This window comes from Sorex fumeus, unplaced genomic scaffold, assembly GCF_029834395.1.
Source record: "Sorex fumeus unplaced genomic scaffold, SorFum_2.1 ptg000044l, whole genome shotgun sequence".
Classification (NCBI taxonomy): Eukaryota; Metazoa; Chordata; class Mammalia; order Eulipotyphla; family Soricidae; genus Sorex; species Sorex fumeus.
Genome location: NW_026606101.1, coordinates 2432586 through 2444079, shown reverse-complemented (window position 1 = coordinate 2444079; position 11494 = coordinate 2432586).

Genomic DNA, 11494 nt, shown 5'->3' with positions numbered 1-11494 from the left:
AAGAGAGATCTGGACCGTGAGATGTTCTGGTGCGGGGACTCTGGCTGAGGAGGGTGACCACTGTCGACTCCTCTCACAGGTGACTGGGAGGGGCGCAGTTCCAGAGTGGGGTGCAAGTGTGGGTGGGCAGAGGTGCCCACCCTCAGGTTTCTCCCTGAGAAACATCTGGGCAGTAGCACGACCCTCCCTCCCTCCCTCCCTCCCTCCAGGGACTGCCAGGTGACATTGAATGGGACCAGGGTCACCCCTGAGCTGCTCACTGCCAGGGACCTAGCGTCGCCCCCTGGGCTGACTGCCTGCTCCCCTGCTCTGACCCTCCCACCCCTTGCCCCTCCGCTCGTTGGCACCAGGAAGCGTGGCCCCGGAATTCTTGTCTGCAAGACTCAGGGCGGGTCCGAAAGTGTGCGGAATAAAACCGTATCAAACCCTTCAATCCGGCGCCACCATAAATTCCTGCGGCCCTGACGCTTCCACCTCATCAGCCCTTTGCCCCAGTTAATCTCCAAACCCGGCGTGGGCGGCCCGAGCACGGAGTTCCGTTTCCATGTCGGTTGCAAAACAACTTCAGTGTGGTTGACACAGCGCAAATCCCAGCCAGGGTCCCCGTTTTCGAGTGGATGAACAAAGGTTCAGTGAGTTAGCAGAGCGGGTCTGAGGCCCAGGAAGTTGGGCTGGGACTCGAACACGGCTCCCACCCTGAGCCTGTTCTCTCTGTCTTTATCGCATATGTAGGGCCGTGCATTTGGAGTGCAATGCTGGGGACACGTGGTGGCCCCAGGGCTCACAGTGGCAGTGCCAGGGACGGTGGTCAGTGATGGGGGGAGGGGAGGATGACCCCAGCCCAGAGCCCCAATTCTAGGAGTTTGTTTTGTTTTGCTTGGGGGGCATACCCGGCAACACTCAGGCCTCACTCCTGGCTCTGTGTTCAGGAATCCCTCCTGGGGGTTAGGGGGACCTGTGAGATGCCGGGGAATGAACCGGGGTCTGCCACATGCAAGGTCAGCGCCCTCCCTGCTGTACTCTCTCTTCAGCCCCCAGTGCTAGGGGCTTGGACCTCCTCACTCCAGGGGAGTCCCCGTGTTCAAAGTGGATGGGCTGATTGAGGTCACAGGATGTGGCTGGCTGAATTGACGACCTCTCACCCAGAACTGCAGGGATAGCCCGACCTCCTCTTGCAGAAACTGAGCTCACCTTTGAGCTACTTTTCTGAAATCAGGCTGACACGTCACCTCCGAGCTGGGACCCAAGAAACGGAGCCAAGGGATGACCCTGTGCTGCTCCTTGGTGGAGGCGGACCAGAAAAGCCAATATATATATATTGGGGGTTTGAGGGTGTGAGCCCAGCCCGGGGTTGCTCAGAGATTCTGGCTCACTCCCAGCTCGATTTGCTCGAGCGGGCCCAGTAACATCTCCATTGGAGACTTTGTTGTTACTGTGTCTGGCATATTGAATACTCTCGGTAGCTTGCCGGGCTCTCCGAAAGGGGCGGAGGAATCGAACTCGGGTCGGCCATGTTGGCTGCATGCAAGGCAGACGCCCTACCCGCTGTGCTATCGCTCCAGCCCCTCACTCCCAGCAGTACTGGGAAACCGAGAAGTAACAGGGATGGAACCCAGAATCCACCTACAAAGCATACAGCCGTCTCCCCGACCTGAGAACCAACCCCCAACGCCAAGAACAACTCCCACTGCCCTCACCCTCGCTGCCAACACAACTGGGCACCACAGCCACACAGCCTCCCGCTGAGGTGGATCTCTCTTTGGGAGGCAAATGACCCCCACTAAGGTTCCACTAGAGAAATCACCCCCAACCCGCTTCCCCAAGTCTAGAGCGGGTGCTGCATTTCAAGGAGCAGTTGTTTGACCCCAGGGACCTCTCGATGGAGATGAACCAGGGGTAGGGTTGGGCATTTGTCTTGCACGCAGCCGATCCAGGTTCGATCCCCGGCATCCTATATGGTTCCCCAAGTACTGCCAGGAGTAATTCCTGAGTGCAGAGCCAGGAGTAACCCCTGAGCATCGCTGGGTGTGACCCAAAAAGCAGAAAAAAAAAGAGATGAACCGGGGGCGACACAGACATTCCGCGGTAGGCAAAGAAGATGGGTACGGTGGGGGGCATCTATGGGCTGAGGAATGTCGCAGGGGCCAAGGTATGATCAACATCCCCAGGGTCAGGACATAGAAGTGCCACAGGCCTGGAGGTGACACTTTCATTGCATGGGGACAAGTGCCAGCAGCGGGCCCTCGCCCCGGACGCACGGGGGTGGACCCAGGACCACAAGGGCCACAGCGATCCCAAAGGCCTCACGGGGGTGCAGGACCGTCACCTTCCAGGTCTGCGTCATCACCCCCTTGGCCCCGTGGCATTCTCAGAGCACCAGCGGCCAGAGATACATTTCTCAGAACTGAGAACCAGAGGGATGAGGTCAGCTGCGTCCTGGTCATTCCAGGGGGGAAGACACTTGGGAGGAAGGGGAGTGCGTGGAGAGGGGTCCGAGGCCAGGGTGAGGCAGAGGAAAGGCAGGAAGGCACCAAGCCAAGGGGGACGGGGAGAAAGGTCAGTACCAGCAGCAGGACACGGCCGGCCAGGAGCAAGGAGGAGGCCACGCTGGACCTTCGATCCTTGCCCCGCCCTGCTGCCTCTCCACGCCCGACATCCGCCGCCTTTTTCTTTTTCTTTTTCTCTTTCTTTCTTTCTTTCTTTCTTTTTATTTTTTTTCTTTTTCGGTCACACCTGGCGATGCTCAAGGGTTACTCCTGGCTCTGCACTCAGGAATTACTCCTGGCGGTGCTCAGGGGACCATATGGGATGCCAGGGATCCAACCTGGGTCGGCTGCGTGCAAGGCAAATGCCCTATGTGCTGTGCTATCGCTCTAGACCCAACCACCTTTTTCTGACTTTGGGTTTTTCTTTTTTCTCTCTTTTTTTAATTTTTATTAGTGAGACACCATGAGGTACAGTTGTAGACTTTCAAATTTTTGTGCTTGGATTTCAGTTATACGATGATTGAGTGCCCACCCCTCCACCAGTGTCCATTCCCCACCTCCAATGCTCCCAGCATCCCTCCCACCCCCCACCCACCCCCCATCCCACCCCACCCCTGTGGCAGGACATTCCCTTCTGTTCTCTCTTTCCTTTTGGGTGCTGTAGTTTGCAAAAGAGGAATTGAGTGGCAATCATATTTGGTCTATAGTCTACTTTCAGCATGCATCTCTCATTCTTTCGATCAAAACATGACTACTTTTTTTTCTTTTTTCTGGGGATGGGAAGGTGGGGGAATTGGGTTTGGGGGCCACACCTGGGGGTACACAGGGGACCCTATGTGATGCCAGGGATTGAATCCCGGTTGACCAATTGCAAGGCTAGCTCCCTATCCATTGTACTGTCGTTCTGGCTCCAAATGACTGGTTTTCTTTACACGGACTATTTTGCGTTGATAAATGGGTAAACCAGTATTGTGGGCCTCAAGTAGAAGGTGATTGCAAAATTAGAGTGAAAAGAAAACAGAATTCTTTGTTAGTTCTGGGGCCACTTGTGACAGTGGTCAGGAGTTGCTCCAGGCAGTGCCGGGGCTACGGAGTGCCAGCGACCCAGCCCGGGGCTCCGGCAGGCATAGCTCATAGGGGGCCCGCTGAGCTGTCTCCAGTCCCAAAGCAAGGCACCGAGGTGCAGCCACGCATCAATGCCCCAGGAAGCTGTGATCCCACTGCTCTGAAGGGGGGACTGGCAGGCACTCGGAGAGAGGATAGAGGCAGACGCTACCCCGGGGGAACTTTCTCCTGAAAGCTTTCTGAAGTAGAGACTGGGGGCCGGAGAGATTGTACAGTGGGCAGGGCACTGTGCCTTGCCTGCCGTCCACTCAGGTTAGATTCCCAGCATTCCACAGGGCTCCCCCAAGCACCGCCAGAAGTAATTCCTGAGAGCAGAGCCAGGAGCCAGGAGTGAGCACCGGCTATAGCCAAAAACCAGAATCAACAATAAAAATCCAAAGAGTTGAGGCCGGCTCTGGGGACCATCTCCATGCCATCCCTGTGTATCTCTAAAATTACACAGTTGGGGCTGGAGCGATAGCACAGCGGGGAGAGCGTTTGCCTTGCACACAGCTGACCTGGGTTTGATACCCAGCATCCCATAAGGTCCCCTGAGCACCACCAGGGGTAATTCCTGAGTGCAGAGCCAGGAGTAACCCCTGTGCATCGCTGGGTGTGATCCAAAAAGAAAAAAAAAAAAGAAAAAAGAAAATTACACAGTAGGCGCCCACTGCTGATGGAATCCCAGTGACCAAGAGCTTCCACAAGCAAGGCCCAGGTATGTGGGTTCAGGACTAAATCTCCAGGGCACATGGCAGCAGAGGACCCGGGCTGTCCCTCCCCGGGTCCCTGCCCGCTGAGCAGATGGGCTGTTATGTCCACAATTTGCCTCTGGGCGTCATCTTACTGCACCAATAGCCCTGGCCCAGAGACTCCCAGTTGAATCCCAAAATGGATTAGTGCCATACAGAGATGTCTCTGGAACTCAACCATTTTTTTTTTTGCTTTTTGGGTCACACCCAGCAATGCACAGGGGTTACTCCTGGATCTGCACTCAGAAATCACTCCTGGCGGTGCTCAGGGGACCGTATGGGATGCTGGGAATCGAACCTGGGTCGGCTGCGTGCAAGGCAAACGCCCTACTGACTGTGCTATCTCTCCAGCCCCTGGAACTCAACCATTTACAATCTAGAAATTTACATTTACAATCGCGGCCGTGTGAGCTCTCGTGATGTTCGAAATGAGCTATGGAAAATATATTATCTAGGGTCTGCCCCTGGCAGGTAGCCTTGAATGGTGGTGGGAAAATTTGAGCAAAACATAATGCCCCAAATTAGAAAGAGAGTATTGGGGAAATTGTCTGCCATAGAGGCAGGATGAGGCCTGCGACCTGTGTGTGTGTGTGTGTGTGTGTGTGTGTGTGTGTGTGTGTGTATGTGTGTGTGTGTGGGGGGGGTGTTCTTGGGACATCAGTGGTAGAAAATGTGCACTGGTGGAGGGATGAGTGTTCCATCATTGTACGGCTGAATCTCAAACATGAAAGCTTTGTAACTCTATCTCACGGGGACACACTGCACTGTAGCTCTGTCCTCCCATTGTTCATCAATTTGCTCGAGCAGGCCCAGTATTGTCTCCATTTTGAGACTTGTTGTTACTGTGTTTGGCATATCGAATACATCACGAGTAGCTTGCCAGGCTTTGCCGTGCGGGCGAGTTACTCTCGGTAGCTTGTCGGGCTCTCTGAGCGGGGTGGAGGAATCGAATCCAGCTCTGCTGGGCAGGCTGTGCACAAGGCAAACACCCTAACGCTGTGCTATCGCTCCAGCCCACGGGGATACAATAAAATAAAAAAGTAATGTGGAGTTCATGCCCAATTCAATCAGCTTAATCAATGGCTGAACAAATAGCAGTATTCCTACATTATTTTAAAAATAAGTAAATAAATAAAATTGCACAGTCGGACTGGTGTGGTAATATAGCAGGGAGGGCGCTTGCCTTCATGTGTTCACCCCAGATTTCATCTCCGTCACCCCCTTGGTCCTCTGAGTCCCGCTAGGAGCAATTCCTGAGTTCAGAGCCAGGAATAAGCCCTGAGCACCGCTGGGTGTGGCCCCCAAACAAATCTCATGAAATTGTCCCTGTCCTCCCGTTGTTCATCGATTCGCTCAAGCGGGCCCAGTAACACTGTGAGACTTGTTGTTACGTGTTTGGCATGTTGAATACATCACGGGGAACTTGCCAGGCTTTGCTGTGTGGGCGAGATACTCTTGGTAGCTTGCCGGGCTCTCCGAGAGGGGTGGAGGAATTGAACTCGGGTTGGCCGTGTCGGCCGGCCGCGTGCAAGGCAGACGCCCTACCGCTGTGCTATCTATCAAAAGGTAGATTTTGGAAAGGGGTGCCAAGTGCTTTTTTTCCCTTCCATAAAAGGGGTGATAGGGGTGTGCTCTAGAGGGGCTGGACAATGAGGGAAAAGCCAAAGGACGCCACCCGGGGGCGGGAGGTCAGCCTGTCCACCTACCGAGAGTTCTAAAATACAACGAAGGTGTTGTGAGAGTGTGGCACAGAGGTGAATATAGGAAGAGGGGGAACTGGGAAACCGGGGGCTCTCCTGGGGGGCAGCCAGGGGGGGCTTCTCTGTGGGAAAAGCCTGGTGGGGAGAAGTCCCAGAGAGCTCTGGGGAAAGCATGTCAGGTAGAAGGGGCGGCGAAGGTAACAGACCCCAGGTGGGAGCAGGTGACCTCGGAGGGGCACAGAGGTCCGTGCGGCTGGCCCAGGCAGAGGGAGATGGAGTCGAGGAGTCGGGCAGGACCCAGCGAGGAGTGTTCAGGTCATGGGAAATCGGGGCGTTTTTGGAGGTGCAGACACTTTTGAATAGTCAGGTGAGAGGTGTGTGTGTGTGTGTGTGTGTGTGTGTGTGTGTGTGTGTGTGTGTGAAGGGCACTCCCAGAAGTGCTCAGGGGTTACTCCTGGCCCAGTACTCAGAGGTCACTTATAGAGGTGCTGAGGTCGGGGTCATGTGGTACCTGGGGTTGAAGCAGTCTCCTGAGTGCAAAGCATGAACTTCAGTCTGTTGGGAAGGAAAGAAGGGAGGGAGGGAGGGAGAGAGGGAGGGAGGGAGGGAGGGAGGAAAGAAGGAAGGAAGGAAGGAAGGAAGGAAGGAAGGAAGGAAGGAAGGAAGGGAGGAAGGAAGGAGGAAGGGAGGAAGGAAGGAGGAAGGGAGGGAGAGAAGGAGAGAAGGAAGGAAGGAAGGGAAGGATGGAGGAAGGATAGGAGGGAGGGAGGAGAGGGGAGGAGAGGGGAGGAGGGTGGGGGAGAAGGGGCAGGGAGGGGGAAAGGAGAAGAGAGGAGGGGATGGGAGGGGAGAGAAAGGGAGGGGAGGAGAGGGGAGGGGGGACGGGAGGAAGGAAAGAGCAAGAGACAAATGGTTGCTCGGGTATATTTATTAGCTTTTGCTTTGGGGCACACCTGGCAGTGCTCAGGGCTCACTCCTGGCTCTGCACTCAGGGATCACTCCTGGTGGGCTCAGGAGACCATATGGGGTGCTGGGGATGGAACTTGGGTCAGCTGCGTGCAAACAAGTGCCTTCTTGCTGGACTATCACTCCAGCCCGGTTTGGGTGCATTTAAAGCAAGTGTAGCCCACAGAGAGATAGAGGCAAGGGCTTCACCCTGGGCCCCTCCACCAAGGAGGCTGGATAGAGGAAGAGAAACAAAAAATATGAAAGATGAATGTTGGAGAGGGAAAGAGATTCAAGTCACTTGTTAGAGGTCTGCTCGGTGAGGCTGTGGAGCAGGCCCGATGGCCTGTCCTTATTTATAGGATAGGAAGTGATTGGCCCTGGGGCCACATGGACCATGGCAGTGGCAAAGTGAGGAAATTCTTACTGGTGTGTGCCTTGTACGCTAATGCCAGTTTGTTGAATGGATGGATAGATGGGTGGATGTATGATGAATGGGTGGAAGGATGGATGGGTAGATGGTTGGATGGATGAATGGATGGGTGGAAGGATGGATGGATGAATGGATGAATGAGTGGTTTGATAGATAAATGGATGGATGAATGGATAAATGGATGGTTGGATGGATGGATGGATGGACAGATGGATGGGCGGGTGGTATATATATGTGGATAGGTGAATGTATGTCTGGTTGGGTGGGTAGATGGGTGGGTAGGTGGATGGATGGATGGATAGATGGATGGATGGATGGATGGATGGGTGGGTGGGAGACTGAATGGGTGGATGGGTGGGTGAGTAAGTGGATGGATGGATGGATGGATGGATAGATGGATGGATGGATGGACGGACATCTTGGAGACTGAGGAGTGGGTGAGTGGATGGGTCAATGGGTGGGCAGATGGATGGGTAGATGGGAAATGGATAAATGGATGGATGGTTGGGCAGACAGGTGAATAAGTGACAGACCAATGCGTGAATGAAAGCGCTGATAACCAAGTGAAGATCACTGGGCTCCAGGTGCTGGAGTTTCGCTGCCGGTTCAAACTGAGGATATGAGAACGTGCATTTTTAGAGAAGTTGGAGCAATAAAACTTGTTCCTTTCCCTGACTTGTGCAACGCCCTGCCCCTCCCCCTGCACCTCTGAAATTGCTCCCCGGCCTTGGGAAGGGCTCCCCAGGCTTATCTCAGGGGGAGAGTGAAACTGTAAAAGCCTTTATGGCTCTGAGAGCCAGTCTGACAGGGCCAGAGATTGTTGCCATAAACCTGTGAGGGCAAGGGCCTGAGTCAGGGGACAGTTGGGCAATGCCAGGGAGCAGCTGCCACTGAGCCAGGCACCGGGGGACTGCGGTCAGAGCCGCCCAGGATTTAATCATGGTCCAGCTCCTTATATTCTACCCGCAAAGGCAATAGAGGTGCCTCTCTTTTTTTTTCTTCTTTTTGGGTCACATCCAGCAATGCTCAGGGGTTACTCCTGGCTCTGAACTCAGGAATTACCCCTGGCGGTGCTCAGGGGACCATATGGGATGCTGGGGATTGAACCTGGGTCGGCCGTGTGCAAGGCAAATGCCCTGCCCTCTGTGCTATTGCTCCAGCCCTCCCCCCCCTTTTTTTTTTTGGTCACACCAGTGATGCTCAGGGGTTACTCCTGACTCTGCATTTAGGAATTATTCCTGGAGGTGCTCGAGGAACCATATGGGATGCTGGAAATCGAACCCGGGTTGGCCACATGCGAGGCAAACACCCTACCCACTTATACTATCGCTCCAGCCCTGAGGTGCTATTTTTTTTAAATCATTTTTTTATTTGTAAATCATGAGGCACCATGATTTACAAAGCACTTCATGACTGAGTCTCAGGTGTGAGATGTTCCAACACTAGCCCCTCCCCCAGTGCCCACTTCCCCCACTGAGGCCCCTGATCACCCACCCCAACCCAACCTGATTCTATGGCAGGCACCTGAGTTTCTTTCCCTTTTAGGTACTGTAGTTTACAATAATGTTTCCAAGGTACTGATTGTTATTATTTTTTTTAATTCCATGCACCTTCTTTCCGTATCACAGTCTCTTGAAAGTTAGGCTGTGCCTTGCATCAATGGCCCCGACGGGCTAATGTTTGGGGTTGTGATTTGTGATTTCCGGTGGCTCACCAGACAGTGGACCCTCCCCCTACACACACACACACACACACACACACACCAGCCGATTCCATGACAATTGACTTAAGGACCATTGGAGAAGAGAGTCTGATTGTCTCCTGCAACCTTCTGTCAACACTTCCTGATAAAGGGCAGGAAAGTTCCAGGGTCAAACCTGTAGAACTTGGAGTAAACCGAGTGGAAGAAAATCCTCAAGGCCATAGTGGAAGATTATTTCAAGAAACACTGCATGATCGAAACTTTCTTTTCTTTCTTTTGTTTGTGTTTGTTTGGAGGGCACACTCAACGGTTCTGATTCTGTGCTCAGGGGTCACTCCTGGCAAGGCTCGGGGGACCATATGTGGTATTGGGGATCAAACTTGTGTTGGCCATGTGTAAGGCAAGTTCCTTACCTGCTTACTATCTGTCTAGCCAAAACCTTCTTATTTTATTTTTGGTTTTAGGGCCACACTTGGTGGTGCACCGGGTTTACTCCTGGCCCTGTGCTCAAGGATCACTCCTGCTGGAGCTTGGAGGGTCATATGGGATGCTGGGGATCAAACCTGAGTCAGTTGCGTGCAAGATAAACTCCCTCCCCAGTGGGAGTACTATCGCCCTGGCCCCAAAGTTTCCATTTTATAATCTAAGGGGTGTGTGTGTGTGTGTGTGTGTGTGTGTGTGTGTGTGTGTGTGTGTCTTCAGGTTGCCATCCCAGCCCTCCTGCCCCATGTGATCAAAACTTAGGGGAAAAAATCTTTTCAGGAGCCAGAGCGATAGTACAGCGGGTAGGATGCTTGCCTTGCATGAGGCCAACCTGGGTTCAGTCCCCAGCATCCCATCCCATCCCCCAGATCCCACTGGGAGTGAGTGCAGAGCCAGGAGTAAGCACTGAACTCAGGCGGGTATCACCCAAAACTACCAAAAAAAAATTTTTTTAAAAGAAAATGTTTTTCAAGTTTTTTGTTTATCTTTAAAAAAAACATTTTTATTGAGGTATCAGGATTTATAGTACAGTCGATCATAGTTTCATGCATACGTCATTCCAAGGCCACACCCAGCGCCAGAGATTACTTCCTGCTGCCAGTGACCCAAGGACCCCTCCCGGCCCCGCCCTCGTGTTAGCTCAGTCCTATGGACAAAAATCTTCCATTCTGGTGACTGACCATTTGTGGATAACTTAACCGCACAAATGGCAAAGGTGGGGAGATGGAGAGATAGTACAACGGGGAGGCGCTTGCCTTGTTCCATCTCAGGCGTCCTATAGTGTCTCCTGATCGTTCTCGGAGTAACTCCTGAGCACAGAGCCAGTAGTAACCCCAGCCGATGAGTTGCGCCAAAACAAAAACAAACAAACCAAAAAATCCCCCCAACACACACACACACAAAAGGGCAAAGTTGTGCGTGACTACAAGCAACAAGCTCTGGGAATGCGGAGGTTTGTGTAGAAATTATATTTTGGCTTCATAGTTATAAAGAAGTGTGATGCGTGGTACTAACAATGAGGTGTAAGTAGGACACATGCTGTTAGATGCTGTTGGTCTGTTTGGGCCCATGCCTGGTGATACTCAGGGCTGACTCCTGGGCTCTGCGCTCAGGGATCATGCCCGCTGGTGCACAGGGGACCTTGTATGGTTCTGGGAATTGAAGTAGGGTCAGATTCGTGCCAAGCAAGTGCTCGAACCCTTTGTGCAATCCCTCTGGGCCCAGACTCAGAGATCCGTAATATGCATAAGACACAAATTCTAAGTTACAGGAAAGCATTTTGTTGTAACTGAATCATCGGTATGTTTTCCTAGCGGCACCCTAAGTGCTAGTGTCGCTTACACTGGAGGTCTCATAGAGCAGATTCTACCCCCTTTAAAGACGAGAAAACTGAGGATGCAGAAGGCCTGGGATATTAGTGCCAGAGTGCCAGAGTTGAGTCGTGAGGCAGGGTCGGTGTTCTTCCTAATGTCCAAGGCGACTGGGATGTGGATATTAACTATCCCATCTCCCTCAGAGGTCCTGCCCCTGGTGAAACAGCTGTCTAATATTTCCAGGGGCTCGGAGAGTCGGGGGTTGGACAGCTCAGCAGGAGCAGGGCGAGAGGGACAGCCCAGGCTTAAGGCACTTGTCTCGAATGCAGCTGACCCTGATGGTCTGTTGTCCGGCCCCACCTACAGTTCCCCGGGTACCACCAGGGCCCCTGGGCCCAGAGACACAATAAAATCCCGATCAGAGCCAGGGGTGATGCCCCCTGCAAAATGAACCAAAGCAAAACATAAATAGGAGGCACTTTGCTGCTCATCACTCTCTCAGGGGTCGCCCCGCTGGTTCCCACCACTCAGGGGCCCCTGCCTGGCTGCACAGGACCTTGGGACCTTGGGACACGC